Source organism: Bactrocera dorsalis, chromosome 1 (assembly GCF_023373825.1).
Source record: "Bactrocera dorsalis isolate Fly_Bdor chromosome 1, ASM2337382v1, whole genome shotgun sequence".
NCBI classification, from domain to species: Eukaryota; Metazoa; Arthropoda; class Insecta; order Diptera; family Tephritidae; genus Bactrocera; species Bactrocera dorsalis.
In genome coordinates, this window is record NC_064303.1 from 57,107,048 (window position 1) to 57,134,787 (window position 27,740).

A 27,740-nucleotide genomic window follows, 5' to 3' on the forward strand; every position below is an offset into this window, starting at 1 on the left:
CATTCGTTGTTCTGCAGATTACGTAAACAATAACAACCATCAAGGCGGCGAGGCGGACGGACAGCAAGCCACACGCAAGTGAGCGTTCTTACATAAACAGTGTCAATAGCCGGTTGCGTAAACAGTTGACCAGCGATCGTTGCTTGCACTATCACCAATTGGATAAACAATTGTATGAAGCAGAATCAGCACGACGCAGACGTCAAAGCCGGCAGCGTCGACTACTGAATATGCGTTCTTAGGGCTTAATGGTTAAGTTAGGTTTTGGGCTAGGTTAGATTTAAGTTGAGCATAAGCCGGAGCACATGGACCCTGGCCAATAAAGTGTATTTGCAAAACATACAACTAGTGTAATTATTACCGCGTCCGGCTCATACATATCATATAGTGATTACAGCATATATCATGTATTGGCGCCCAATGTGGGGCACGAAGAGGAAAATTAGCGATTAAAAATCAACAACCCAGCCACAGAACAACGGAATTACCATATTTATTGAAAAATCATGTATGTGAATGGCACAGCCAATCGTCGTCATTTGTGAAATTAATAAAGCAGCATTATATAAAGAGTGAAGTGATCTTTTTTTTTTATTTTTTATTGTTTTGGTAGCCGTTAACGATTGTGCCGCGTTTGAGTGAAAAAATACTTGTGTGTGTTAGTTTGTTCAGGGTCTAATTAGCCACCCCCCTCACGATAAAGAGTTTTACGATAACTCAGTGCAGGAATTGATAAACCATACTAGCAGGTTACGTGTGGCAGACATAGTGGAAACAGAAACGGGTATGGACGCAAGACAGGTACAAGTGGTGTTAGAAGCCGCATTGGCGGCACAGGCCGCTCAATGGAAACAGGTTATTGATGAAAAAATTAGTGAAGTTAGGAACGAGATGAGTGCATTGAGGGTCACGACCCCTGAAGTAGAAAGCTACCAAAAAATTGCGGTAGTGCAGGGAAAATCGTGTAGTCAGCCGTTAGACCTCGTCAAGTCATTGCCAGAGTTTGATGGTAAACAAGAGGAATATATTTCGTGGAGGCAGGCAGCGATGGCCGCCTAAGAATTATTCGAACCTTATGATGGCAGCGTAAAGCATTACGAGGCAGTAGGTATTATTCGGAATAAGATTAGGGGTTCAGCGAAAAATATACTGGCCTCATTTAACACAGTTTTAAATTTTAAGACCATTGTGGCACGATTAGATTTCACCTACGCTGACAAAACTCCAGTGCGCATTCTCCAACAAGAGTTAGATACCTTGCGTCAGGGCGATTTAAGCTTGTCACAGTACTATGATGAGATAGAAAGGAAACTGACCCTCATAATAAATAAAACGCTTATGACATATGATGCAGCTGCTGCAGCTGTCCTAAATGAAAAATTTAGATGTGGTGCCCTAAACACGTTCATATCGGGTTTAAAAAAATCCCTACACCAGGCTGTATTCGCGGCTAGACCAAAGGATCTACCAAGTGCCTTGGCCCCAGCCCGCGAGGCCGAGCCGACTCACGATAGGTACATGTTCGCGGCAACTTACGCTAAAAATGCCGAAGAGAGAGCTTAAAAGTCGGGGGGTCAAAAATCCCAAACTCGGCGGCAAAATAATTATTCACAGAATAGTGGCGGCGATGCCAATCACGCAAAAAATCCACATTACTTCGAGAGTCAGTGCAGAAATAATGCAGGAAAGTCTTCATCATTTAGGCAACGCGAAAATGATAGGGATTTTGATGGTAGAGGCCCCGAACCTATGGACGTCGATCCTAGTTCGTTAAAATTTAGGCACCCAATGGCATACCAACAGGCACAAGCTGCCGGTATTCACAATGCTCCCGTTCAGGGAAATAAGAGACAGAATAATTCAGAGCGTATGACAGATTTTAGGCGTCAAAGGATCAACAATTTGAATCAAAACAGAAATGCCTGATAATTATTAATAATCCTGAAAAGGATGAAGGCATTCGCAGACTCTAACGAGCTGTTGCCATTTAACACTTCGGTTGCGGCCACGATCCGAACCAAAGATAACGAGCCTATTTATTCGAAGTTGTACTCTCACCCAATGGGAGTAGCAGATTTTGTCGAAAAGGAAATAAGAGAGGTCTCCTTACAATAGCCCAATCTGGATCGTAGATAAAAAAGGGTTACGACGAGTTAGGCAACAAAAACAAACGTCTGGTTATGGATTTTAGGAAGCTCAACGAGCGCACTATTGCCGATAAGTACCCAATGCCGAATATTTCAATGATTCTGGCAAATTTAGGGAAAGCCAAGTACTTTACGACTTTAGATTTAAAGTCAGGCTACCATCAGATTGTCCTCGCCGAGCAGGATCGCGAGAAAACGTCTTTTTACCCATTACAATGATTTCAAGAGCGCTGAAAGATAGAAAATTGCATTATGCAACAAATGAAAGAGAATTACTGGCCATAGTATGGGCTTTAGGGAAACTTCAAAATTATCTCTACGGAACTAGGGATATCAACATCTATACAGACCACCACCTCTAACGTTTGCGGTTTCTGATAAGAACCCGAATGCAAAGATGAAACGGTGGAAAGCATTCATAGACGAACATAATGCTAAAATTCATTATAAACCTGGTAAGGAAAACTCTGTCGCAGATGCTCTCTCCCGGCAGAACATAAATATGTTGGAGATCGAACTCAAATCTGACGCGGCGACAGTTCACAGTGAATTTTCACTGACCTACACGGTCGAAGCAACAGAAAAACCCATAAACTGCTTCAGAAATCAAATAGTTTTGGAAGAGTCGCGTTTTCCTCTGAAACAAAATTTTATACTCTTTGGCAGAAAAACCGTCACGTTATTCACTTCATGGATAGAAACAGCCTCATTGACGAAGTAAAGGAGGTTATTAACCCCCTCGTCGTGAAAGCGATTCACTGCGAGCTACCGGCGCTAGCCAGCATACAACACGAATTGGTAAGATGCTTCCCATCTACCAAATTCTGGTACTGCAAAAACATGGTGTCGGATATTACGAACAAGGATGAACAAAGGGAAACAGTCACTACTGAGCACAATCGTGCTCATAGAGCTGCGCAGGAAAAGGTGAAACAGATCCTCTGTGACTATTATTTTTCGAAAATGTCCAAATTGGCAAACGAAATAGTCACAAACTGCAAAATATGCACGAAAGCCAAATACGATCGACACCCTAGAAGGCAGGAACTCGGCGTTACGCCGATTCCATCAACTTTAACTTGTGTTGATAAATTGTCTAAATTTGCAGTAGTTCAACCGATACCGTCGCGGACAATAACGGATGTAAAAATACCCATGCTCCAGTTGATTAATTTCTTCCCAGGAACAAAAACTATTTATTGTAATAATGAGGCGTCCTTCAACTCGGACGCCATTGTGACTCTGTTGAAGAACCAATATGGGATTGATGAAAATTAATAGAAAGTTAGGGAACAAGTTAACCCCCCTGTGTGAGAAGAAGAGAGTATAGGCAGATCTGGGGACAACAGTCCTAATAAATGAAAGGATAGTCCATAAGGACAACCTTAGATAAAGTACTTAGCCTTAGAAAATGACGACATTAATTTCTAATCACCTTATATTGCTTCTTTAGGTTTTCAATCACAATACTTCTCACTTTCGAGATAGCGGCAGCCAAATTAACGGATTACTCACACTCGCATTACATACTGGTAGTAGACGGCGACGCACTAGTATGGAACGAATACAATTACCTGAGGCACTCAACTAATTTGACCGAGTTTATGCGCAGGACAGACGAAACTGCCAACACAACAGACCTGTTCCCGCAGTCGCACATGCGAAAGTTGCTAGAGACTGACAATGGATATGTTAGAACATTACTAGCCGCTATAAGCGTACATCATAGAATGGCGAGAAGCCTAGACTTTCGGGGTTCAGCCCTTAAATTTATCACAGGTACCCCAGACGCTGACGATTTCCACCAAGTTAGAATGACAGAAGCCCAACTAATAAAGGGTGATTTTTTAAGAGCTTGATAACTTTAAAAAAAAAAAACGCATAAAATTTGCAAAATCTCATCGGTTCTTTATTTGAAACGTTAGATTGGTTCATGACATTTACTTTTTGAAGATAATTTCATTTAAATGTTGACCGCGGCTGCGTCTTAGGTGGTCCATTCGGAAAGTCCAATTTTGGGCAACTTTTTCGAGCATTTCGGCCGGAATAGCCCGAATTTCTTCGGAAATGTTGTCTTCCAAAGCTGGAATAGTTGCTGGCTTATTTCTGTAGACTTTAGACTTGATGTAGCCCCACAAAAAATAGTCTAAAGGCGTTAAATCGCATGATCTTGGTGGCCAACTTACGGGTCCATTTCTTGAGATGAATTGTTGTCCGAAGTTTTCCCTCAAAATGGCCATAGAATCGCGAGCTGTGTGGCATGTAGCGCCATCTTGTTGAAACCACATGTCAACCAAGTTCAGTTCTTCCATTTTTGGCAACAAAAAGTTTGTTAGCATCGAACGATAGCGATCGCCATTCACCGTAACGTTGCGTCCAACAGCATCTCTGAAAAAATACGGTCCAATGATTCCACCAGCGTACAAACCACACCAAACAGTGCATTTTTCGGGATGCATGGGCAGTTCTTGAACGGCTTCTGGTTGCTCTTCACCCCAAATGCGGCAATTTTGCTTATTTACGTAGCCATTCAACCAGAAATGAGCCTCATCGCTGAACAAAACACGCGCGCGAAACACATTTCGAACCGAACACTGATTTTGGTAATAAAATTCAATGATTTGCAAGCGTTGCTCGTTAGTAAGTCTATTCATGATGAAATGTCAAAGCATACTGAGCATCTTTCTCTTTGACACCATGTCTGAAATCCCACGTGATCTGTCAAATACTAATGCATGAAAATCCTAACCTCAAAAAAATCACCCGTCAGAATCCAACAATAGACAGGTAGTGATTAACACAAAGACACAGGAACAGATTAACGCACTAACTAGTACGGTAAATGAACTCGTCAAAGAAGCGAAGAAAGAAAAAATCGATACGGCGCACCTTTTTGAAATTTTACTTACTCGAAATAGGATTATGATCACGAAAATTCAGAATATAATGCTCGCAATAACCCATGCGAACATTCCTTCGTTGTTCGTGGTTGCGTACGGTTGATTTTTCATATCGAGCGCACATATACGTACTCGCTGCATAACTTCTTGTTATTTGGTGTACGCGTAATTTAACCTAGCTTTGACATTTTGAGCTTCAATTCGTTACACTTTCCACGTGGTTTTTATACTTTTCATTATAAAGTTAAATCCACAATTTAATCGGGTAAGAACGTCAATTCTTTCGCAATGCCCCTGGGGCCAACAGGCTGGGGGATAATAGGTTTGCGCTATTATCCCCGAGTCCTAAAAACAAGAGGAAAAAGCCAGAAAATTCAACGCTGGAATTCTTCCCGGAATTACCTATTTCTAAGAAGGATGATCCCAAGTACCTCGTAATCAAATCACAGGACGCCAGAAAACCGATTGCACCCACTTCTTGTTGTGCAGTACATAAAGGTATTCAGGCCATAAGCAAAGACAAATCGCTTCGTGACGGCAGCCTACTTCTTTTGGTCAAGAACCAAAAAATCAGACAAATTTTTACAAACCAAACATCTTCCCGGAGATGGTGCTGTTGAGATATCTCTTCACAACTCTCTGAACTCAGTAAAGGGTACAATTTACGCTCCATTTATCTGTCAGCTTGCTGATGACGAAATAATTGATGGTCTAAAAGATCAAGTAGTATCTGATGTTCATAAATTTACCAAGATAAACGTGTAAATCGTAAATCGTGTAGCTACTGGTGCTTTATTATTAACTTTTGATAAATATACTTTACCTAGTCGTATTGAAGTTGCCTGGTGTACCCTCGATATCCGTCCCTACTATCCTAATCCCATGCGCTGCAAGAATTGTCAGTTGCTGGGTCATACTGCTAACCGATGTAATAAGACCCCATCTTGTGCTATCTGCAACCTACCCCCAAATCATACCCCTCCCACTGAATGCTCTAGAGTCAAATGTGCTAACTGCGATGGTGAACACCCTTCTTCCTTTAACGCCTGTCCAAAATTTGTCCAGTCTAAAGAGATACTTAAAATTAAAACTATCTACAAGTGTTCGATGCGTGAAGCCATCAATTTATACAAATCTCTAATGCCTTCTACCCCCTCACCATTCTCTTATGCTAATGTAACAGCATCCAACAACAATACTTACTCAAAAAAATACATCAACATCGAAAAAACTTCAAACACTAATGATTCTAATGACAATATTAAAGCTACAACTTCAAACAATAATGCTTCATTCCCAACATACACTCAATCCATAATGATTGCCCCGAAACCCCTTCTCCCTCCGTTTCTTCCCTATACAATTCTCCTTCTCTATCTTTCTCACCCCTTTCCACAACTACTTCTCCTACCACTATAACCGGTTCCACAACTTCACCTGTACCCTCCTGCCATCCACAATCACATACCCAAGTATCCATAGATACATAATTCTAGATATTAAATTCCAATTAAAAGTTACTTTTTTCATACATATATACTTTAATTTTCTTTATTTTTCTATGTTAACTTTTCTTCAGTGGAATATTAACGGATACATTAATAACTACTTTGAACTTGAAATTTTAATTAAAAAATATAACCCCTCTGTAATATTATTAAACGAAACACATATTGCAAACAATATATCAGCTCATACTCCAAAAGCCTATGCTGGTCACTTTTATAACCTTCCTTCCGTCACATCAAGCAAACAAGGTATTGCAATCCTGATTAAGAGAAGTACGAGTATACCGCATAATATTCTCCCAATATCTCCTTCGAATATCTCTCCCGTTGCCATCGAAATTTCCTCCCCCCAAAAAATCATAATCATCTGTGCTTATTCCCCTCCTCACCAAACTTTTACTTCAGCAGACTTCTTTAACCTTTTCCCTTCTGGCTCGACTCCTTTTTTACTGGCTGGTGACTTCAATGCCTGGTGCCCTCTTTGGGGTTCTTCTTCAACTAACTCCAGGGGCCGCATTATTGAGGATGCTGTCCTCTGTTCGGACTGTGTTGTCCTTAATGATGGTTCCCCGACCCATTTCTCCACTCATTCCACCTTCACCCATATAGATCTTACAATTTGTTCCACTTCACTCTCTCCCAAAGTTGTTTGGCATTGTATAGATAATTTGCATGGCAGCGATCATTTTCCTATCATAGCCAAAATCTCCTCCCATAATTCTAATTTTTTCAAACCCAGAATATTTTTTAACACTGATTCAGCTGATTGGCCCAAATTTCAAGATTTTTGTTTACGTTACTCAGACACCCTCCCTTCTACAGATATTATTAATCAGGAAACTTCTAGGATTCAGAAGATTATAAGATCTGCTGCCAATCAATCTATATCACAAACCTCTCCTAAACCTCGTAATCATAACCCTCCTTGGTGGGATAGTGAGCTATCTTCTCTTAGACTGCATAAGCAACAAACATGGCATCATTTCAAACAAAATCGTTCGTCATCAAACCTTGTTGCTTATAAAAAAGCTAATGCCATTTTCAGAAGAAAAGCGAAGCAAGCAAAAGTTAAATCTTTCCAGACATTTACCAGCAGCATTAATTCCTCTTCTGACCCTAAAATGATTTGGTCAAATATAAGAAGACTATCTGGCAATATTTCTTTCTCTTCTATTCTCTCCTTTCAAGGCAATCTACTATATCCACAGGATATAGCTTTCGAATTCGCCAAATTTTTCTCGTCAAACTCTTCTGATTATAATTTCTCCTCTGAATACTCGTCTAATAAGCACTCTTTACTTGCCTATAATTATGTTTCATCTGCTTTAACCCCTTCAGCCGAATATCTCGACTCAGATATATCTTTAATAGAACTCAATATAGCTCTTTCTGCGGTTAAAGGTAAAACGCCTGAGTTAGATAAAGTTTCCTATCCCATCATCAAACATCTTCCTTCTCATCTCCTCAAGTGATTTATCAACCATTACAACAATATTTATCGAACTGCCACCATACCCCAAATCTGGAAAACCAGTGCAATCATTCCTATTCTAAAACCTAGCAAACCTCCGTGCGAAGTTACCAGCTATCGTCCTATTTCCCTTCTACCCTGTATAGGAAAACTTTTAGAAAAAATTCAAAAAAGGACAAAGCACTATCGACGCTCTTTTACACCTTGACCACTTCATATGTGACGCTTTATCTAATAAAAATCACGTTTCACTTCTTTCGCTTGATTTTGAAAAAGCGTTTGATCGCGTTGGCATACATGTAGTTTTAAGACAATTAATCAAATGGAAGGTTGGCCCCCGTATGTTTAGTTTTGTTAAATCCTTTCTCTCTAAACGTAAAATCAAAGTTCTTATTTCTGGCACATCTTCACCGACTCTTCCTTTGGATAACGGCACTCCTCAGGGATCACCGCTATCAGTTATTTTGTTCACCATAGCATTTGATGAAATCAGCTCTATCCTTTCTTCCTTCCCTAATATTCAGCGTCAATTATATGCTGATGATCTCCTTCTATTTTCAAAATCTTCTGACCTTAGTTCTATATCCTCTACCTTTGAAGAAATCCTTTCTCAACTATCCCTTTGGTCCCTTTCCGCAGGCGCATCAATATCGTACTTAAAATCCAGTTTACTCCACATTTGTAAAAAACATAATTGTCGTTTTCCACCGATTTCGTTCAACAATGTAAATATTTCATGTTCTCCTACACTTAAGTTTCTTGGATTAATTCTAGATAGTAAATATGCATTCAAACAGCATTGTCAATATATTAGAAATAGAATTACTAAAAACTCAAATATTGTTAAATACCTAGCATGCAAGCGTTCGCTCATTGGCCCATCTTTGCTAATTAATGTTGTCAAGGCACTCATACTCTCCGCCATCAATTACGCTCTTGAAATATATGGGCATCATTCAAAAAGTCACCTAAAATTGTTGGCTGCACCGTATCACTCCGCTGTTAGAAGATCGCTTCGAGCATTCCCCACGTCACCAATCAAAAATATATTAGCAGAGTCCGGTCTTCCCTCTCTGATAGACAATATGGAAGACACCACATACAAATTATACCCGAAGATCATCCTTGGTTCTAACCATGTGCTTCAAGATGCCATTTCTTCATTACCATCACGTATCCAACCTCCAAAAATTGAGTCAGCTATATATAAAAGCACCATTTTCGCCAAAACAAACAGCTTGCCATTAAAACATGCTAAACTTCCTAAACGTTGTTATCCACAATGGTTGATTCCAAAATACACATTTATTGATAAACTAGTTCGTTTGCCTAAATCCACCACACTTAATACGATTTATGTATCAGAATTTAGTCAAATTATGAATACTCTAAAACATGGCAGTTGGAGATTTGTATTCACGGACGGGTCAAAAAAAATCCAAACCTCTTTTGCGGTCGTTAGCGAGAAAGGAAAGCCAATTTCATATGGACTGCATTTCCCCTTTTGTTCGATATTCATTGCTGAAGCCACTGCGATTTTTCATGCTGTTCTACATGCCACAAAAAGCCCGGGAAAATATGTAATATGCACCGACAGCTTATCATGTTTCCAAGCCATTCATAATTGCAACAACCACACTAACATCATCATTTCAATTAGAGAATATCTTATTATATGTATATGAAAATAAAATTAAGATAATGTGGGTTCCAAGCCACACTGGGTTATCCGGAAATAATTACGCTGATGTATTAGCAAAGAATGCATCCAACACGCCCACAATTAAATTCAGTTTCTTTATGAAATGTGATATATTCCGACTCATACACCAAAATAGGCTCTCTAAATTGGCACTTGATTGGGTCTCATATAACCACCATTATTCAATAGTTAACACAGCCAGAATCGAACCCATCAACAGTTGCAACTAATTTTATAACACCATACATTCGCCTACGGATTGGACTACTATACTGACGCATGCTCACCTCCTCGGAAGAAACAGTACCAACTGCTGTCCGTTTTGTAACTCAACAACAACTGTGCTTCATATATTAGAATTTTGTCCAACGCTGAAAAATAAGAGAGATTGCCACTTCAACACAGATCCGATTTCCCTCCTTTCCAACGCTACGGAAGAAAATATAAAAACCATCTATCGTTTTCTTAAAGAATGTGATCTATTGAGGAGAATTTAAGCCAACACATTTAGCCTCTGAAGCTAGCGCTGCATGTTTTAGGTTGTACATATGTTATTAACATTGTATAAGCTTTAATAAAAAAAATAAAAAAAAAATAAATAAACAAACCCTAGGAGAATGGAGTCATGTGTAGAAGTTCACGCAAGTGAGGAAAGTTCTCTGATCGCCATTCACTTGGGAGTGGCCGGAACCGATTCTTTTACATATGACTCAAGCAGCTCACGACTTCCGGTCTTTGACCAAGTATCCTCTGGGTAGCCTAAGAACATCCATTTGAAGGCGAGCTAAAGTGAGAAGGCAAACATCCCCTGCATAGGCTTGTGCGCTGGGTTTGGGACCCGCCACGTAAAAAACACCCCCAATGAAAAGGAAGAGAAAGAAAGTATCTTTGGTACTACGGTCGGTAAATTCAGCCTCCACGAGGAAACATCCCCAAATGGGTTGAGGCTGATCGACTTCGCCGGGGCCCGAAATATGGTTATATGTAGTACTAGATTCCAGCATAAGAAGATATATCAAGCTACCTGGCTGTCTCCGGATCGAGAAACCACCAACCAGATCGATCATGTTGTGATAGACGGAAGACACGTCTCCAGTGTTTTAGATGTGCGTGCGCTCCGAGGTCCTAACATCGACTCGGACCACTATCTTGTTGCAGCTAAGATTCGCACCCGCCTCTGTGCAGCGAAAAACGCACGCCTAGGAAGGTTCGACGTCGAGAAGCTGCAATCACAAAAGACAGCCCAACGATTCTCTACTCGACTTGCACTCCTGCTCTCTGAGAGCACTCGTCAACAACTCGGTATAAGGGAACTGTGGGACGGCATTTCAAACTCCTTACGTACAGCTGCAACCGAAACCATTGGTTTTCGGAAAATGCAAAAGAACAGCTGGTACGACGACGAGTGCCGTGTTGCAGCGGAGAGAAAACAGGCTGCCTACCTCGCAACGTTACGATCGACCACAACACGTGCGGGATGGGATAGATACCGAGAGTTGAAGAGGGAAGCAAGACGCATTTGCAGACAGAAGAAGAAAGAGGCCGAAATGCGTGAGTACGAACAGCTTGATAAGCTGGCCGACAGGGGTAATGCTCGAAAATTCTATGAAAAGATGCGGCGGCTTACACAAGGTTTCAAGACCGGAGCATACTCCTGTAGAACCCCCAAGGTGATCTAGCCACCGATGCCCAGAGCATACTTAAATTATGGAGGGAACACTTTTCCAGCCTGCTGAATGGCAGTGAATGCACAACACCAGGAGAAGGCGAACCCGATACCCCAATCGATGACGATGGAGCAGACGTTCCATTGCCCGATCATGAAGAAGTTCGAATAGCAATTGCCCGCCTGAAAAACAACAAAGCGGCAGGGGCCGATGGATTGCCGGCCGAGCTATTCAAACACGGCGGCGAAGAGCTGATAAGGAGCATGCATCAGCTTCTTTGTAAAATATGGTCGGATGAAAGCATGCCCAGCGATTGGAATTTAAGTGTGCTATACCCAATCCATAAAAAAGGAGACCCCACAATCTGCGCCACCGTGGGATAAGCCTCTCAACATCGCATATAAGGTTCTGTTGAGCGTATTGTGTGAAAGATTAAAGCCCACCGTCAACAAACTGATTGGACCTTATCAGTGTGGTTTCAGACCTGGTAAATCAACAACCGACCAGATATTCACCATGCGCCAAATCTTATAAAAGACCCGTGAAAGGAGAATCGACACTCACCACCTATTCGTCGATTTCAAAGCTGCTTTCGACAGCACGAAAAGGAGCTGCCTTTATGCCGCGATGTCTGAATTTGGTATCCCCGCGAAACTAATACGGCTGTGTAAACTGACGTTGAGCAACACGAAAAGCTCCGTCAGGATCGGGAAGGACCTCTCCGAGCCGTTCGATACCAAACGAGGTTTCAGACAAGGCGATTCCCTATCGTGCGACTTTTTCAACCCGCTTCTGGAGAAAATAGTTCGAGCTGCAGAACTCAACAGAGAAGGTACCATCTTCTATAAGAGTGTACAACTGCTGGCGTACGCCGATAATATTGATATCATCGGCCTCAACACCCGCGCCGTTAGTTCTGCTTTCTCCAGACTGGACAAGGAAGCAAAAGAAATGGGTCTGGCAGTGAACGAGGGCAAGACGAAATATCTCCTGTCATCAAACAAACAGTCGTCGCACTCGCGACTTGGCACTCACGTCACTGTTGACAGTCATAACTTTGAAGTTGTAGATAATTTCGTCTGTCTTGGAACCAGCGTAAACACCACCAACAATGTCAGCCTAGAAATCCAACGCAGGATAACTCTTGCCAACAGGTGCTACTTCGGAATAAGTAGCAATTGAGAAGCAAAGTCCTGTCTCGACAAACAAAAACCAAACTCTATAAGTCACTCATAATTCCCGTCCTGCTATATGGTGCAGAGGCCTGGACGATGTCAACAACAGATGAGTCGACGTTGCGAGTTTTCGAGAGAAAAGTTCTGCGAAAGATTTATGGTCCTTTGCGCGTTGGCCACGGCGAATATCGCATTCGATGGAACGATGAGCTGTACGAGATATACGACGACATTGACATAGTTCAGCGAATTAAAAGACAGCGGCTACGCTAGCTAGGTCATGTTGTCCGGATGGATGAAACACTCCAGCTCTGAAAGTATTCGACGCAGTACCCGCCGCGGGAAGCAGAGGAAGAGGAAGACCTCCATTCCGTTGGAAGGACCAAGTGGAGAAGGACCTGGCTTCGCTTGGAATATCCAACTGGCGCCACGTAGCGAGGAGAAGAAATGACTGGCGCGCTGTTGTTGACTCGGCTATAATCGCATAAGCGGTGTCTTCGCCAATTAAGAAGAAGAAATAAACCCTTGCGAAAATAAAGGTAGTAAATCCAGTAATCACAGATATAGCAATAACTGAACTAACGGAAGTGTCAACCGTTAAAGTTATTCAGCACAATGACGTAATGCATTTTATAATCAAATATCCTAGAATTGAGTTTTTGTGTAGGAAAGTTTTGATTTTTCCGGTAGTACACAACGGCGTTGAGCTGCAAATCAGCAAAAACATAGTGATCGAGTGCAAGAGCGGAATTTTGGCGGTCAACAACTGTGAAGCAACAACAACTTCAACGTTCTGCAGATTAACTACAAATACAACATGCTCTCTGCAGCTTCACACCGGTGGCATAGCACATTGTAACACCCAACCGAGTCACCTTAACGCTAGCACCATAGTTGACGATGGAGTCATAATCATTAACGACAGCCCAACCAGAATCGCCATTGATGAAACACCTGAGAGAAATGTAAGTGGCACGTATCTCTTCACTTTCGAGGACGTGGTGTTCCTGAACGGCACTAAGTACGTTAACAGAATGAGCAGGCTGGAAAAGGCTGCAGGTATTGCTGCTTCACCCCTGCTGAACATCACTGGCCATGAGACCATTTTGAGTTTGCCTTACCTTCACCGCCTCAACAATCAAAATCTACAAACTATTGACGAAATTAAAGAAGAACTAACGACCGTCACGAGCCGGACACTTGCTTTCATCCTGGGTCTGGGAATAGCTGCGTTGATCAGTGGCCTCGTTTTCCCCTGGCAGTACAAGAAGAAAACACGAGCATTACACGAGATCAACTATCTTTCACTACCAATATAGCAACGAACGAGGACGATCGTGTTTCGAAGTGGGGAGTAGTTAACACATAATGCCCAATTTCCCGTTGGGTACGAATGTGGTGAGGCCAATACAACATCTTGCCTCATCAGCAGATTGTGTGGGCAACGACCGCCACTAAAGCAACGACATATCATTCGCCGTTCTGCAGATTACGTAAACAATAACAACCATCAAGGCGGCGAGGCGGACAGACAGCAAGCCTCACGCAAGTGAGCGTTCTTACATAAACAGTGTCAATAGCCGATTGCGTAAACAGTTGACCAGCGATCGTTGCTTGCACTATCACCAATTGGATAAACAATTGTATGAAGCAGAGTCAGCACGACGCAGACGTCAAAGCCGGCAGCGTCGACTACTGAATATGCGTTCTTGTTGTTGTTGTTGTTAACGGTTAGGATGGTAAGGGTTGTTTGTGTTGTCGTCGAGGTCATCTAACGGTAAGCCCAAGAAACGTGCTGTTTCGACGGGGTCGGACCAAAAGGAGGAAGGTGTTAGATGGGTAGGCTTTGTGGGGCATGCAAAGAGGTGGCCAGTGTCATGCGGGGACTCGTTGCATGCAGGACATACATTAGGTATTTCGGGGTCGATTCTGGATAAGTAGGAGTTTAGCCTGCTACAGTATCCAGAACGAAGTTGCGCTAGGGTCTCTCGCGTTTCTCGCGGTAACTGGAGCTCTTCGTCTGCAATAGGTGGTGGTTTGACTCCAAGAACGCCATTCACGAGAAGAGAGTCGGTGAAGGTGTTGATGGCTCCACTGTGAATGGCGGTCAGTGCCTGTCGAAAGTTTTTTCGTCCAGTTTGTGAATGTGGATTTGGTGGGTGAAAGTTGGAGGTTTCGTGCAGTGAGGAAACGAGAAAGGTCGGAGAGGTAGCTGTTTACTTTCGAACACATGCCATCGATTCCATTGCCCGACGTCAAAATCGTGCAGTCATCTACGTTCGAGGTTATGGAAACTCCCTCTGGTGGTTGGGGAAGTTTCGAGATATAGAAATTAAACAGTAACGGGGAGAGGATACCACCCTGCGGAACCCCCTGTTTAATTCTTCTTAATTTAGATGTTTCACCTCGAAATAGTACGGATGACTGACGACCGTTCAAAATGTTTATGTCCACCTCTTTAGCCCTGGAGGGAGAGTGGTCTTTTCGGTGTCCTGCAGTAGCGTTGTTAGATTGACCGTGTCAAAAGCTTTTGACATTTCCAACGCTACGAGGATCGTTCTTTCGCAGGGTGGTTTCTGGTTGAGGCCACGTACTATCTGGGCGTTTATGACACTAAGTGCTATGGTGGTGCTGTGCACTTTGCGGAATCCATGCTGGTGGCTGGCTAGGCTCAGGTGGTGAGTGAAGGTCGGCAGAACAAGGCCTCAAATGTCTTCACTACTGGGGAGAGGAGAGTTATCAGACGATAAGATTCCCCTTTGTTGGCGGGTTTCCCAGGCTTCATTAGTGGGTGTTTGTTGCAGGTGCAGACCCGCAGGGGCGGTTGTCGCACTGGGGTGTTGGATAGGTCAGAGTGGGAGCTATGTTGCCTGGTTGAGCTCCTGACCGTAGAGGTCCTCAGTTGGCAACTCTGATTGAGTGGCGGCGCGGCGAGCGGACTATGTGCAGATTGCACAGCCGTAGAGGCTTGTATCGCAGTATTGCGCAGGCAACATGGGGCCACGTAACGCGTGGTCCACCCCCTGTGGGCCTTAAGGCCTGAACAGGTCTTAAGATGGCTCCATCCATTGCATGTGTTACACCTGACCGAGGTGGAGTTTGGATGGAGTCTTTTTGCGCAGACGCAGCAGAAAAATTCCTCCGGGACCGGGTTGGACTCAATGCCAGCACGAGTCAGGAGGAGGCGGAGCAACCCTGCTGCAAGGCGTTGCTCCAATGACGACACACACAAATTAGTACTCACCGATCCAAACGGGGTTAGATCGCCGAAAGAACAGTCCTTGGTCGGATGAAATCCGAGTCAATTCCGGTGCGTAGAACCGGCTGTCGTGCGTTCTTAGGGCTTAATGGTTAAGTTAGGTTTTGGGCTAGGTTAGATTTAAGTTGAGCATAAGCCGGAGCACATGGACCCTGGCCAATAAAGTGTATTTGCAAAACATACAACTAGTGTAATTATTGCCGCATCCGACGCCCGGCTCATACACATCATATAGTGATCACAGTATACAGTGTAATTAAATATAAATTAATTAAAAAATGTGTGAAAAGTGGGTTAAACATAGCGAAATAACGAGCAGTTTTTACAAATTTTTGAAGTTTAAACAGGAATATCTCGAAAACTACAAGTCTGAGGAGGGTGTGTGTGCATAAATTTTTTAATTCTGAGGACCTCCTCTATCCATCCATACCATCAAATCGAGCCGCCAAAAGAATCGTAATATTGCCCAGGCACAATTCCGATTTCTTTGCCGCCGCGATTTTTATTTTTTTTTTTTTTTTTTTTTTTTGAAACGTAACAAGATATGGATTTACATTTCATTCGAATTGCAACTAGTGACAAGTGTACTAACAAGCAATATTTTTCATAACTTATAAGGTAAAACAACAAAAGCTCTATTAAGAAGCTTTTTCAAAACTAAACTTTGTATTAAAAGCTAAATATTATAATATTTGCTATTTGCTTAGAAGGTCGTGGAACGTTATTCTTTTCAATCTGCGCCTGCTATTTCTGGCCTCACCTAGTTGTCGGGCTTCAGCGTTTACGTGGTTTTGCAGCCTTGTGGCATGTTTCGATGCCGTTTCGCGAATGACTTCCCGAACCGTAACGCCTGACAGGATTTACACTGCGGCACAAGATTCGATGGCTTGATGGGCTCGAGTTTAACGACAGAATTTAGAATATGCTTGATTTCATAAATTTTCTTAATGTTCTCAGTAGGTTCGAAACATACAATAAACATATTTAATGGGTTTTTTGTTTTATATTGAAGTTTGTTTAAAACTTTCGTAACTTTAAACCCTTGCTTTTGAAGGTCTGTGATAATACTTTCAGGCTCACATGAGTGATGAAGGTCTTTTACCATTACGCGTATATCACGTGATTGTTTGTCTTCGTACGAGTACCAAGGAATTTTCGAGTCGTTTAATTTCCTTGTAAGTATTCTGTAGTCGAAACTATCTGAAAGATTTATTTTACAGGAACTAGGGCCAGTGAGCTTGAGTGTGTAACATTTTTTTACATCTGCGTTAATCAAGGAACGCATCAAGGGTTGGTTAAAATTTTCCGATATTATAATTGGCGGAGGGCGATGGCTTACTTTTGTATCTGTTGCATCCGGAATCGGAGACTTTAGTGTTACATCCGGTGAAGAATCTGCTTTGCGTTTCTTACTTTCCCTACTTTTTTTTCTTTTTTAATAGCCAATTCGTTTCTTTTTCAAGCTCTTCTTCGTCTGTTTCGACTGCAAAGTTCGACTTTGATGGAGAAGAAGAAGTTTCATTTACATATTTGGTTAGTGATTTCTTTAAGTCTTCATTTTGAAGTTTAAGTGCCGCATTTTCGTTTTTCAGTTCATTGTTCAACGTTTCTATTTTTTTAATACGTTCGAGCAACATACCTATTTGGTTAGACTGTGAACCCCCGCCAGGAGGCGGAGTTTGTATGTCCATCACGATCTTATTGAATTGTGGTTACGTTAAGTCAAAGAACTGCCCTATCAACTGCTTTACCGACTTCACGTGCAGATAATGTAGTGTCCCTGGCCACTTACAACTCTGCGTAGACAACTGTTTTGCCGTGCGACAGAAACAGCTGATACCCACTTTAGATGTCGGAGGAGAAAATTTATTGAGTGTTTTTAATTTGGTATTATTTTTTGTTATTGTTTTAAATTTCCAAGGTTATAAATCACTTATGTTTTTACCTATTTTTGTAGAAATTTCGATTAAATTGATATACCGCGTAGTGCCAACGATGATAAGGTCTTCCGGTGAGTCTGCTTACGAGTTTCCCCAGCCGGGATTTCACGTATATTACAAGAGATTGAGGAGCACACTTTACTGTTGACCGTACGCGCGAACGTTAATCGATCAAGAAGGTACTGTTGGAAGGTACTGTTGGAAAGAGGAAGTCCTCCTGATTAAAAAACATAGAGGGTTATAGGGTCCGCAAACGCTTAGTTTAGGAGATATTCGGCCTTAAAGTTCAAAAATTCGCAAAATTGGACCATTTCAAGGAGCTATTTCGCCACATTAAACACACTTTTTTCACATTTTTCACTTCAAATTAATTAAATAGCACTATAATCTTTTAAATAAACCTACATTTTACACTTTTAGAAGGTTTTTTACGTAAAAAATCTTTATTTTAAAAATCACATTTTACACTTGTTTGAACCTCATATGTTTACCAAAAATTACGACGTATCAGGACCTGGACAAAATATTTGAAAGCCTTAACGGAATAGAAGTTAGTAAAAGACAGTGCAACAATAAGGATAATACAGAAAATTGGTGGACAAAATATAGAGTGGCAGACATGCATGCGGCCTGCACTAGAATAGGCAAACAAATTTAAAACATTCCTCTCTCCTGGAGAAAAAGAAAAAGAGAAGTGCTAATAACACGAAAACATACGTACAAACACAGAGAATCGCACATACATACTTATATACTGTTTAAACCACTCAATTTGAGGGTATTCAAAACCAACTTACACTCGCGATTAATAAAAATACTCCGGTAATTTGGTGCACAATTACTTTAATTTTATTATAATTAAAGTACAATAACTATTAAATATGTACATACATATAGATATATTTAATTAAACGCAGCGACAAAAGTTGTTGGGTTGAAAATACGATGCTGCTCGCAGGAATTGGGTTGACCCGAAGTTGTTTCTAGCGCGTGGGAACTTTTGTTGCGGCGCAGTGCAAAAAGGAATGTATTAAAAACCTTGATGTTTACGCGGCGCAGTGGGGAATCGAATTTTGGTAGCGGATTGACTTGTCGAATTGTTTAGATCGAATTGTGCGGCTTGTATAGATCGAATTGAGCCCGCTATCCCTTTTCCCATCCTTTTTGTTGAGTAGGTTGATGGATGTAAAAGTGTGGTGAGTTGTGCTGTTACATTAAGATGCGCCAGTTTTACCGAATAGAGGGGGTGGACGCGTAACTCATTTAAACATCCTGGGCCCCCTAGGCGAATATTTTGCCTAGTATTGCGTATGTATAAGCATTTATTTCGGCGTACTGCTGGTAGAGTAGCCAAAGCGCGGAATACGTTCTGACAGCAGAAGTATTGGAGTTGTAATATACTCGTATTTATCCAATTCTGAATCGGCGCTAGAAATAAAAAGCCAAACGATTGAAAATTTTTGGACATGTCTCCAAGCTGCATATGACGCAATTGTAGATACTGACGATTCAGATCTACCAGAAAACTTTAAATCTTCTGCATACGCCAAATTTGAAAACTGCTTAGATCAGTATGAAGACACGAAAATTATGATCGCAGATCAACTAAAACTTATAAAGTCAATTGTACCTACTCCCCACAGTAGAGTAGAGTTACCACAATTGCAAGCCCAAGAGGCAACAGGCATTCATCTCAAATTGCCAGCGTACGATACAGAAATATTCCATGGAGGTTATGAACAATGGCCGTCCTTCAGGACTATCGCAAGCGCAAAAATTGTATCATCTCCGATACAAAACAAAAGGTCAAGCAGGCGTAATAGTAAAACAGTTCGCATTAAGTGATGACAATTTCAATTTGGCTTGGGAAGCTCTGAAAGCCAGATATGACAACAAAAGAATATTGGTCGACAAGCAAGTAACCATACTCATGAACTTGCCGAAAATTCAAAAAGAAACAAGTGAAGAATTCATAAAATTAGAATCCACTGTTTCAAATTGTTTGTCGGTTCTAATGACACAAAATGTTCCCACAAACAGTTGGGACCCTATTCTGGTAAACATATGCACCAGCGCATTACCAGAAAAATCATTACTTCTATGGGATCAAACGCTCTCATCAAGAAGAGACTGCCCAACGTGGCAGCAAATGAAAGATTTCTTAACTGCCCAATATGAAATTGCAGAAAGGGTAGATAAAAAAACAGTCAGAACTAAAAACGTTCAACCCGACCTAAACAGAAGCTTCAATAGACCCCAAGTCAATAACAATTTAAATAGAAGCTTTTTCAAAGCTCAATCGTTCACATCTGAACAGAACAAATATACATCATGCAAACTTGCGAGAAGTTTAAAAAATTAAATATAAACGATAGGAACAACTTTGTCAGGTCAAAAAGACTCTGCACAAACTGCTTGTCCCACTCATACAATCTTAATACTTGCGAAAGCAAATTTAATTGCGTATATTGCCACAAAAGGCATCATTCCATGTTACATCTCAATAACTTTCCCAACACATCTCAAAGTAGCGCTTTTTCAAAAAAAGCCACGGGTTTAGTTGCAACAGCAACTCCCGAAACAGAGAATCAACAAAATTGCCAAGAAACACCATGCTGCTCAAAGGCAATAAACACCCAAACGCTACACAGCGAAAATCATAGTAGAGTATTACTACCAACAGCAGTTGTCTCCATCGAACATCGAGGAGAACTGTTTAAACTAAGAGCCCTAATAGACCAAGGATCGCAACGATCATTCATAGCGTCTAGGGCACAAAATAGGCTAAAACTGCCAACAAAACAAGCCAATTATGAAATTACGGGAATGGGCGGAAGAGTAGTACAAAACTCTAACAAAATATGCCCCATTACCCTAATTTCCCCCCAAGCGGATAAGCGCATTCAAGCAAATGCTATTGTCTTACCGCAACTAACAAACATGCTTCCAAGCTATCAAATAAATAGCAAGCATTGGGATAAGATTTCACATCTGACTCTAGCAGATCCCAACTGCAACACGCCCGCTCAAATAGACCTTCTATTAGGCAGCGATCTTATATCGCAAATTATACTGGAAGATGTTGAAAAAATTTCGAAAACACTATTGGCGCAAAATACCATTTTCGGATGGGTCCTAAGTGGACTAGTTGCGGAACCAGTCACAGTAATGACAACTCAAGTTGAGGAAATCTCAAACGAATACCTCAATTCACAATTGAGAAAATTCTGGGAGTTAGAAAAACTCCCCCCCATTTCAATTACAACACCAGAAGATCAGTATTGTGAAGACTTTTACAAAGCCACAACTACTCGATCAGATAATGGTCGGTATGTCGTACGACTACCACTAAAACAACAATTTCCAGACACACTCGCCTTAGGTCACTCTCGCACCTCTGCAATACAGCAGTTTTTAAGTATGGAAAAAAACCTACTTAGAAAAGGTGAGCTCAAACAAGATTATGATGGTGTCTTAGAAGAATACCTCCATTTAGACCACATAGAGGAAGTAAGCCCATGTGAAAAAATCATAAGAGGCAAATATTACTCTTTCTACTTGCCACATCATGCAGTAGTAAAGCCTGACAAAAAACAACAAAAGTCAGAGTTGTCTTCAATGCCTCAAGAACCACTAGCTCGGGGAATTCCCTAAATGACATACTATTCACGGGACCCATACTCCAACCAGATCTAATGCTCCTCATATTGAACTGGCGTATATTCAAATACGTATTCAATGGGGATGTCGAAAAAATATATCGACAAATAATTGTTCATAAAGATGATCAAGATTTTCAACGGATTATTTTCCGAAAATCTGCCAATAGTCCACTACGCGACTTTAAATTGAAAACAGTTACCTTTGGCGTAAACTGTGCCCCATATCTAGCTATTCGTACACTACACAAACTGGCAGAAGACACAAAGCCAGAATTTCCACTGGCAACACAAGTGCTAAAAACACAGACGTATGTAGACGATATCCTGTCTGGAAGCCACAGTCTTCCACTAGCATACGATACCTTATCACAGGTAAGAAATGCCCTCAATACCGCAGGGTTTCCTTTAAAAAAGATTACAGCCAACCACCCAAATATTTTAAAAAATATTCCTAAAGACATTTGTTGGATACTAATTTCCTTATATTTGAAAAGGAAAGTACAACAAAAACACTGGGCATACAATGGAATGCGATATCTGATCAGTTTTCATATACTACAGAGTCAATATCCGCATTATCCGCCATCACAAAGAGACAAATTTTATCCTCTCTGGCGAAACTTTTCGACCCCGCAGGATGGCTTTCGCCAATTATTATTATTATTATTTTTTTTTTTTTATTACAAACATTTTTAAAACTTTAACAATGTTTGATATCACTACAACTAGTTTCAAAACTAACGAGCAGTTTGATTTGAATAACTTAAAAACGAATTGCATAGAAATTAATAGTAATATTCATACATAGATGGTAAATAATTAATTAATTTATTTATTTTAGCTTCCAACTAAGCTATGTGGTTTTTTGCGACGTAATCGACTAGAGCGGCATGTGTCTAAAAGAAGATTTCTCGCCTCCTCGTTCAGTGGTGCATTAAGCCTTTTGTAGTGGGCATCTGCCTGACTCCTTATTTCTTCGGCAACTGTATTCATCCTTAGGTCTCGATGAATATCCGCTTTTCTGCAGTACCAGGGAGCATTTACAATGCCTCTTAGCACCTTGTTTTGAAAACGTTGTATAATATTAATACTGACATCATTGGCACACCCCCACAGTTGCGCACCATATGACCATACCGATTATTCGTTTATAAAGAAGTACATAATTTGTTGTAGTATATGGACAGGTTTGACCTTCGCTTAATTAGCCATTTCATTTTCGACAATTTTAGGTTAAGTTCAATCCTTTTTATTTTAATATGCTCTTTCCAACGTAATCTAGCATCAAGCGTGATGCCAAGATATTGCGTATGGTATGCAGACATCTAGAATACTTATAGGTTGATAAGTGATTCTTTTATTTGTAAAATTTACATGAACCGATTTGCCACCGTTTAGTTTTATTCTTAATTTTTTAGTCAAACTTACTACAGAGTTGATCGCATGTTGCAGGTTTAGCGCAGCTTTTTCTGCTGTTTTTTCGACGCATAGTATTGCGGTGTCATCAGCAAAAGTGGCAGTCATACTGTTTGGTGCTAACGGTAAGTCTCTTGTAAACAGAATATATAAAAGTGGACCTAAGATACTTCCCTGAGGAACTCCTGCTTCAATTTCTTTAAGTTTTTAGAATTCATTTCCTTGTTTTACACGGAAAAATCTCGTGGTGATATATGATTCTAAAAGAGCACAATACTCAACCGGAAGGCATGATTTTAGTTTTTGCATAAGGCCTTCGTGCCATACCTTGTCAAACGCTTGTGCAACGTCAAGGAATACAGCTGAGCATACGTTTCCCTCCTCCAGGGATTTTTCTATTTCTGATGTTATTCTGTGAATTTGTTCTATTGTTGAATGCTTATTTCTAAAACCGAACTGGTGCGATGGGATTAACTGCTTTTCGTCGATTATAGATTTTAATCTTAGATAAATTAAGTTTTCAAAAAGTTTTGAGATTTGTGGAAGTAGTGAAATTGGTCTATATGACGAGACTACGTGAGGATCCTTTCCTGGCTTAGGAACCATAACAACTTCGGCGACTTTCCAAAGGCTTGGAAAATGTGTCAGACGGATTGCTGTATTGTAAAGATAGGTGAGCTTCCGTAAACATTTGTATTGTAACTGCTTTAACACTTCAGCTGTAATTAAATCGAAGCCAGCTGCTTTCTTAACTTTAAGTTTTTTAATTTCACTTTTAAGTTCACAAATGGTGATTGCTGGGATTGTTGCATGATCCTGTTGAATACTACTGAGGAACGCGATTTCACTATCCTCGTTTGGGCGAAAAGTTTCAGCTAGGTGTTTTGCAAATGCATTAGCTTTATCACAATCACTTCTAGCCCATGTATTTGAAGCAACTTTTAGTGGTGCAACGTGACTTATTGGACGTTTCAGATACTTTGTACTTTTCCAGAGTGAGTAATCATCTTTTTTGTCAGCGGATAGTTGAGATAAATATTTATTTATTGATTCATTCTTAATATGAGCAATTTCTCGTTTTAATTCTGCTGTTGCCTTATTAAGGTTGGTTTTGTCGAGAGGTGAGCGAGTTTGTTGCCATTTCCGTCGTAACTTTCTTTTCTTAATTAGAAGGATTTTTATTTCTTTAGGGTAATTCGAACCTATAATTTTCCGCTTTATCTCCGGAGTATTATCCCAAGCTGCTTGTTGAATTTCTTTCTCAAATGTGTTAACTTCTAACTCTAGTTGTTCAATTGTTGTGATTTTCGGGCACTTTATTTTAGTCTGAAGTATTTGTTTGAACGAAGTCCAGTCCGTATTTTTGTTGTATAACTTCAGACTAGTATCTCTTTGAATTATTGTTTCACTTACTGTTAAATATAGGGTGATTTTTTTGAGGTTAGGATTTTCATGCATTAGTATTTGACAGATCACGTGGGATTTCAGACATGGTGTCAAAGAGAAAGATGCTCAGTATGCTTTGACATTTCATCATGAATAGACTTACTAACGAGCAACGCTTGCAAATCATTGAATTTTATTACCAAAATCAGTGTTCGGTTCGAAATGTGAAAATCCGCTTTTTTATCGACAAATTTTGTTCAGCGATGAGGCTCATTTCTGGTTGAATGGCTACGTAAATAAGCAAAATTGCCGCATTTGGGGTGAAGAGCAACCAGAAGCCGTTCAAGAACTGCCCATGCATCCCGAAAAAATGCACTGTTTGGTGTGGTTTGTACGCTGGTGGAATCATTGGACCGTATTTTTTCAAAGATGCTGTTGGACGCAACGTTACGGTGAATGGCGATCGCTATCGTTCAATGCTAACAAACTTTTTGTTGCCAAAAATGGAAGAACTGAACTTGGTTGACATGTGGTTTCAACAAGATGGCGCTACATGCCACACAGCTCGCGATTCTATGGCCATTTTGAGGGAAAACTTCGGACAACAATTCATCTCAAGAAATGGACCCGTAAGTTGGCCACCAAGATCATGCGATTTAACGCCTTTAGACTATTTTTTGTGGGGCTACGTCAAGTCTAAAGTCTACAGAAATAAGCCAGCAACTATTCCAGCTTTGGAAGACAACATTTCCGAAGAAATTCGGGCTATTCCGGCCGAAATGCTCGAAAAAGTTGCCCAAAATTGGACTTTCCGAATGGACCACCTAAGACGCAGCCGCGGTCAACATTTAAATGAAATTATCTTCAAAAAGTAAATGTCATGAACCAATCTAACGTTTCAAATAAAGAACCGATGAGATTTTGCAAATTTTATGCGTTTTTTTTTTAAAAAAAGTTATCAAGCTCTTAAAAAATCACCCTTTATAATAGGGAGTGATCAGAGCTTAGATCTAACCCACCTTCTATTTCTATGAAATTTCGAGATATTTTCCTGGTTATAAAGAAGTCTATAACATCTGGTATTTTTTTGGTGTCCGTTGGCCAATAAGTTGGAGTTCCGGTCGATACAAACTCACACCCGGTTTCCTGAGCTGCCTGGAATAAGTCTCGCCCTTTAGCTGTCGTTAGGCGCGATCCCCAGTAAACATGCTTAGCGATAAAGTCGCCTCTCATAATAAATTTGTGTTTGTGCATATTGAGAAGTTCTTTATATTCTTCAACGAGGATTTTGTATCTCAGCGGGCAATATATTGCAGTAATTGACAAGGGTTGGTTCATTGCTTTTAATGTAATACTTGTGGTTTGAATATTGTGCGTACTGATTTTTCTATCATCATAATGTTTAATGCTGTTTTTAACAATAACAGCAGTGCCTCCCCTCGCACAATTACTAGGGTGGATTGTATGATAGACATCGTAATTTTGGAAAGTTATATGGCTGTGTCTCGTAAAATGAATTTCGGATATTAGACATACATCTATTTTCTCTTTTTGTAAAATAAGTAGAAGCTCTTCTTGGTGCTTTAATAGTCCATTTGCATTCCATGTCATAACTCGGAGAGCACCATTCATACCTTAGATTTTGTTTTATTTTTATTTTTTTCGGGGTTATCCAAACGGCTGCACAGATCGTTATTGAATTTTTCTTGTTTATTTAACTTCTCAAGGATTTGAGTTAGTAGGTCTTCGGTAATCTTTGTGTTTTGTTTTTCGTTCACCACGTTTGAATTTTTTTTTTCAACACTTCAGAAAAAGTGAGCTTACTCGTCTGTACACTATTCTGCTTGTTGACAGTACTTTTATTACCAATGGGTAGATTTTTTGATGTACTGGGCAAATTTGTGGAAATTTTTTGTTTCTTCAAGGCTTTGTTACGAATACTTTGAAGCTCCTTGGCAACAATACATCCTCTGTAGTTTGCCGGATGGCTTTCGCCACAGTTACAGCATTTTGGTTTTTCTGAGTTGGTTTTTTGGCACTCGATGGTTTTGGGCTTACCACCGCATTTAACGCACTTTGACATTTTGCTACAGAAGTTCTTGGTGTGTCCAAATGCCTGGCAATTTTTACATTGTGGAATAAGTTTAGAATTCCTAACAGGCTCGATGAGAACAACGGTGTGAAGAATGTGTTTGATTTCATAAATTTTCTTGATGTCTTCATTAGAATCAAAAGTGGCTAAAAACATGTTTAAAGGTTCTCGTGTTTTCCACTTGAGTTTATTTACGACGTTCATAACATTTAAACCTTTAAATCAGCGATAATATCACTATTGCTGCACGAATGGTGGAGATTTTTAATCATGACCTTTATTGGACGCATTTGTTTGTCTTCAAAGGAATACCATGAAGCTCCCGACGCAGACAACATTTTTGTCACTGATCTGTAGTCATCACTTGATGTAACGCTTATCTTATGAATATCGTTATTTAATTCTTTATAATTAGAGATATTCGAAATCATAATAGGTGGAGGCCGCGGTTCATATTTCGGTTTTTCATTTTTAACTGTGTGGTTTTCACTCGATGAAACAGTATTTTCTTTTAAGATCACTTCTGGTGAAGCTTCGGCCTTACGCTTTTTACTAGGCCTTTTATTTTTCTTCAAAATCCAGTCTGTTTCCATAGCTAATTCTTCTTCATCAGTTTCGTATTGAGATTGACTATAATTAGGCACAAGTGGACGATTATTTTGTTCTTTAAGCTTTTGATTTTCTCTTTTTAATTGTTCGCATAATTGTTCTAAATCTTTCAATTTTTGTCTCAATTCATCTATTTCGGAAACTAATTTTTTCGGTTGGCTTGTTGTTATTTCCTGACCCCCTCCAGGGGGCGGGGTACGAATCATAATCCAGCTATATATTATATGTTTGTTGTATAAGGGATTACTCGTACGTAATGGTGAGTTAGTTAGCCAATAGTTAGTAAAAATAAATAAATATATATGTGGCAACTACCAGATGAAACGTTTACCAATTTAGGTGTATACTTTTAGGCTAGCCTAGTGCAGCTAAAAATGCTTAACTTAAAGAACGCAAATACAATTTGGTTCTTGTATTGGATAACAATAAAGCTTATACTATGGTAGTGACTTTTCCAAATTCCTTTTTGCGGGTCAAAGTCCAATAAGAAAAAATGGTAATAGGCTGCCTTACATCTACTGAGAAACTTTTAGCAGGTGCAACAGCCTATCCACTCAATCATCTCACCGCACTTCAACTTCCAGTCGATCTCCGTGAAAAGCACCTTCGTAAACAAACGAGTTGTTTATTTTAATTATTGTCAATATTTAAAATTAATGAATTTATTGATTTTATTTCTTTCACACTTTATTTTTCTCCACTTCTCTCCAGGGATGCCAACTTTCGCCAATTATGATACAAGCGAAAATCCTGATCCACGAATTATGGCTAGACGGAACCGACTGGGATGAACAAGGGAAGCCTCT